Raw genomic sequence first — 6,000 nt, forward strand, 5'->3', positions numbered from 1 at the left:
CCAGCTTCTGTTCTCAGCATCTCAAAATCAGCACACCTCCAATCTATTTACTTGTCTGTTGTCTTTCTGACATCTTTCTGTCTTTTCACCTTAAAAGTTGAAATGCTTCTTCGAGCATTCACCGGAGAGACAAGGGACTGCAGATGCTGGAATCTGGAGCAAAACTTTGGAACTCAGGATAGGGAGTATTGCTTAATTGATAAATATAACGTCCTCTTGGGTCTTGACAACGTCCTGAAGCAGACTCCCAGTTAAATGTTCATCTTTTTTCCTTCATTGATGCTGCTTGACCCACAGAGTTCCTCAAGCAGCTCGTTTTTTCGTTTTTCTCTCCACACTGCTATTCCTCTACTTCTTATGTGTTTTGGTTCATTCGTGGTTATCTGTTCCAATGATGAATTATCCTTCTGTGGGCTAGAATGGAGCCCTATCCCCATTGTAGGGTCTCCATTCCCTTTATCCCAATAATACTGGAGTAGCTAAAACCCTTCACAATTGTTATTTTATCTGCATTACGTAAACCCTTAAATTGTCTTCATATTTCTTCTCCCAACTCTCTTTCACTATTCCAGTCTGCAGACAACACTGACCTGTTTCACCGATCTTGAATTAACTTTTATTTTCGCCTAAATGGACTTGGTTTCTGTTTTCATTATAGGTTATTTTCCTTTACCCAACTTTATCCCTTTTAACTCCCCATTTAGACTCATAGGAATTGGATCACTGTAGACATCATCCATCCGCTTACACTAATCCTGCATTAACACCACATTTTAAATCTCTCTACATTCTCAGGTTCATTTATTCATCGGATGTACATTGAAACATACAGTGAAACGTGTTGTTTGTGTTAACAACCAACATAACCCAAGGATGTATTGGAGGCAGCCCAGCGACACGCTATACATTCCAGCATAGCATGCCCACGTTGCTCGGCAAAGCGACACAGAACATAGAAAGTAAAAAAAAACAGCAAAGCAAAGCCCCTTTTCTCCCTCTTATCCTCCCAATTAAACACTCCTCCAATCCCAGAACAGGCCTCATCAAGCCTGAGCAGAGTCTATACTCATTTATTTATTGAGATACAGTGTGGAATAAGCCCTTACAGCCCTCTAAGCCATGTCGCCTAGCAAACCCCTGATTTAATCCGAGCCTAACCATGGGACAATTCACAATGCTCAATTAACCTACTAACCAGCAGGTCCTTGGACCGAGGGAGGAAACCGGAGCACCTGGAAAAAACATGCAGTCAAGGGGAGAATGTACAAACTCCTTACTGTCAGTGGCGGGAATTGAACCCAGGTCCAGGGTTGCCTGTGGATCCGGAGAAAGTGCAAGCCATCATTGAGTAGCCCTGAGTGCACTCCCTCAGACAGCTACAGCACCTCTTGGGTTTCTCCAACTTCTACCACCGTTTCAATATGAACTAACGCCAAATCGTTGGTCCTCTCAGCTACCTCACCAAGTCACCTACCTCAAGGATAATCTGGTCTGCTGTCACAAACCACACTTTCGAGGAGCTCAAGAGATGCTTCACCACCGGCCACATTCTCTGCCACCCGAACCTCCCCAGTCCTTTTGTGTTAGAGGTGGAACCAACTGACATGGTAGCGGAGACCATCCTCTTTCACCGAGGACTGGATAGGAAGACACATCCTTGTGCATTCTTCTCGCACAAGTTCACCCCTACACAGTACCTATTATGGAGTATGAGACAGGGTGATGCTCCCTATTAAATGGGCTTTGGAGGAATGGAGGCCATAAGACCATGAGGCAATAAGATATAGGAGCAGAATTAGGCCATTTGTTCTATCTGCTCCACCATTTCATCATGGCTAATCCATTTTCCTTCTCAGTCCCAATCTCCAGCCTTCTCCCTATTTCCCTTCATACCCTGACTAATCAAGAATCTATCAAAGTCTGCCCTAAATATACTGTACAGCTGCCTGTGGCAAAGAATTCCACAGATTCACCACTCTCGGGCTAAGGAAATTCCTCCTCATCTCCATTCTAAAAATATGACCCTCTATTCTGAGGCTGTGTCCTCTGGTCTTGGATTCTCCCACCATAAGAAACATCCTCTCTATATCCATTCTATCAAAGCCTTTCACCACTCGATGGGTTTCAATTAGGCCATCAAACACTCTTCATATGACAAGCCATTCAATCCTCAAATAATTTTCGTGAACCTCCTTTGAACCCTTCCCAGTTTCAGTACATCCTTTCTAAGATTAGGTGCCCAAAGCTGCTCACAATACTGCAAGTGAGGCCCCACCAGTTCTTTATAAAATCTCAACATTACATCCTTACTTTTATATTCTAGTCCTCTTGAAATAAGTGCTAACATTGCGTTTGCATTCCTCACCAGAGACTCAACCTGTAAATTAACCTTTAGGGAATCCTGCATAAGAACTACCAAGTCCCTTTGCACTTCATTTTTTTGTACGTTCTCTCAATTTAGAAAGCCATCAATGCTTTCATTTTTTCTACCAAAATGCATGACCGTACACTTCCCTAATCTGTATTTTTACTGCCATTTCTTTGTCCACTCTCCTAATCTGTCTAAGTTCTTCTGTAACCTCTCTACTTCCTCAAAACTACCTGCCCCTCCACCTACCTTCATATCTATGGAACAAGAGCACAGTCAAGGTTTTGTGAAGGGTTATCATGAAAGGTGTTGGCCTGAAATGTCGACTGCACTCTTTTCCATAGATGCTGCCTGGCCTGCTGAGTTCCTCCAGCATTTTGTGCGTGTTGCTCCTTTGACCATCATGCCTTTTATTTCTTCAAAGAATTCCAACAAATTTGTCAGGCCAGATTTTCTCTTGAGGAAAACCTGATGACTATGGCCTATTTTATCATGTGCCTTCAAGTACCTCGAGACCTCATCCTTAATAATCAAATCCAACATCATCCCAACCACTGAGGTCAGACTAACTGGCCTACAGTTTCTTTTCTTCTGTCCCTCTCCCTTCTTGAAGAGTGGAGTGACATTTGCAATTTTCCAGTCTTCCGGAACCATTCCAGAATCTAGTGATTCTTGAAAGTTCATAACTAATGCCTCCACAATCTCTTCAACCACCTCTTTCAGAATTCCGGGGTGTATGTCAGCTAGCCCAAGTGACTTATCCACCGTCAGGCCTTCAGTTTCCCAAGAACCTTCTCTCTACTTAACATACTTCATGCCCCCTGACACCTGAAACTTCACACACTTCATGCCCCCTGACGCCTGGAACTTCCACCATACCGCTAGTGTCCGCCACAGTGAAGACTGATGCAAAATCCTTATTCAGTCATCCGCCATTTTGTTGTCCTATAGAACTACCTCTCCAGCAGTCCAATATCCACTCTTGTCTCTGTTTTACACTTTATTTATCTAAAGAGGTCAGGGGAAAAGAGACCTGTCAAGAGAAAGGTGATGAAGGCAATCTTGGCTTGATCCATAGAATACAGAGCTTGAAGTGCAAGACACATTGCGACAGGAAGTTGCAGCATCGGGTTAGTAGTCCATCAAAAGATTTGAGCTCCAGAACCCAGGGATCCGAGGGAGGAGGTTGACTGGCATGAGGTTGCTGAAACACGATGGAGAGTTGGTTGAGAGTGGCGAGCAGATGGTTAGTGGTTACCTGCTGCTTCTGGATCGTGGACTTATTAAGGCAGATGACTTCCTTTAGGCATCGGTCCATTGCTGGTTCACCCATCCTGTCAGGAAATGTAGAGGAGGCCTGACCCAAAAGCAGAGCAGCAGAGACAATTTAGCAATACCTTCAATAATAAACTGCAAAGCAACAAAGCCATGAGGGGCCACAAAACAAGAGAGAACAGATAAATAAATCAACTAGGCATCAAGGTAATTGAAGGCTAGGAGCAACTGGTTGAGTCTGGCTGGTTCGATGGGTGAACAAGGACGGTGGACAAGAGCTGGGTTTAGATAGGTTGCAGGTGAAATTGGTGGCAGATGACTTGTGTTAGCTGGGTGGAGACTGGGAGTTGATTGCCTGTGCCGGCCTGGGAGAAGGCTCTTTTCCCTGGAATGTTAACCCTGTTTCTTTTCCCACAAATGTGGCCTGACCTGTTGAACATTTCCTCTATTTTCCACTTTTACTTCAGATTTTATTTTGATTGTCTTCTGCTGAATCTGTCCCCTGCCAAGTTTTGATTGTACCCTACTTCTTTCTCATTACAGATACTGAGTGCGTTCCTGCAGAGCAGCATTAACACATCTTTCCCGTACGGCAATATCAACACATCTTTAATATGGTTTCTCTTCACTCTTATTAGTCATGCTCCATAATTCTACTTATCCCTTGCAGTCAATACCCCCTTTTACTTTTGACAATGCCCCTTGTCTCTGTTTATGTTAAGGCTGTATCATGTCCAACCCCTTATCTTACTTACTCGTTTAACACGTATGCCTATTCCCTTTTTATTTTTTCAATCCTGGATCAGGACTTCTGTCCCTGAATTGATGTATGGATCCCATGAAAAAGAAACCTTTATTCCCAATTCATCCCTTTAAGCCAGGGGTTCTCAACCTTTTTTATGCCATGGACCAATACCATTTAGCAAGGCGACTGTGGGCCCTAGCTTGGGTAGCCCTGTTTTAAGCCATCCCTGTTGTGCCTTCTTCTATGTTAATATACACGTAGTTCAGATACCAACTCAGAGAATATCAGCCTGAATATTTTCATCCTGTGTTTTCATTTAAAGATTTTGTCCCGAAACTGTGTAAGTGAGAATTTCCTCCAATTTGTTCGAACTTTGGCCAAGACAACTAAATTTATTTCATCCCTTTCCAAGTTTGTTTCTGCCTACCATACCCTGGGACACTTGCAGATTCATATTCTTGACTATGGTAGGGGTTCCCAACCTTTTTTAAACCATGCACCAATACAGTTAAGCAAAGGGTCTGTGGACCCCTGTTTGGGAGCCCCTGCTCTAGAAGGATGCTATCTATCCCCAAATTATAGAATTCCCGATCACTATCTGTTCTACAGTTCCTCTTCTTCTGAGCCACAAAACTTTGTCCTGTGTATTAGTTGTAATGCTCCAGGCCTGTCCTCAGTAGTTTCAAGGACCTTTTGGGATGGACAACCATCAGCAGGACTCTCTCTCAACCTCTTATGAAACCTGACACCTGGCTTCTGAATAGTCATGCCTATATAGGCCCATGCTTTCCTCTGGGAAAATGACTGTCCGGGAATTCCTCATCCTACCTATTATATCAGTATATCTCCAACTCCAAGTTGGAGAGCCTCCTGTTGGAGTCATTTTCTGAAAACCATGAGCTCGAGCCAGTTTTCTTACTAACAAACTCACACATACTGCAGTCAGGGCCATCAACCAGCTATAGCATATAGTTTACTGATTGATTGATTGATTGATTAATTTGTTTATGTGTTTGCTTGCTTATTTCATTAGGTCAACTCTCTTTTCAATCACCATTTGTAACTTTATATACAGGCTAATTTCTTAAGCACTAAATCTAGCTTAGTATGTTATTATTCTTTGATCCTATTTCAAAAGAAAAGACCATATACAAGTCAACTAATTCTCTATATCCAGTGATATCACTCTTGAAGTATCTCTCTCCAAGGCTTTTGTTGAACTCATAGCACCCCTCCTGCTTGAACTTGCTGTCTAATTAGTCTTGTGGGAAAGATCACTCCAGCCAGAAGACTAGCCAACAAATTGAGAATTTTTTTTATATTACAATCCGGTAGCATCATAATCAGTGTTACTGATACCAATTATGTATTTAATTAACTGATGAAAATAAAATTCCATGCATGACAAGGTCATGTTTGAACTTAGATCTCCAGGCATTTAATCCACATCTCTCAATTACAACTCCATTTATTTAACTGTTTTGGATAATAATGTGGTGAACTGGATCAGCAAATTTGCAGATGACACTAGGACTGTGGGTGTAGAGGACAGAAGATTTTCAAAGCTTGCAGTAGGATCTGTACCAGCTGGAAAAATGGGCTGAAAAATTGA

This window comes from Mobula hypostoma, chromosome 8 (genome assembly GCF_963921235.1).
Source record: "Mobula hypostoma chromosome 8, sMobHyp1.1, whole genome shotgun sequence".
Lineage (NCBI taxonomy): Eukaryota > Metazoa > Chordata > Chondrichthyes > Myliobatiformes > Myliobatidae > Mobula > Mobula hypostoma.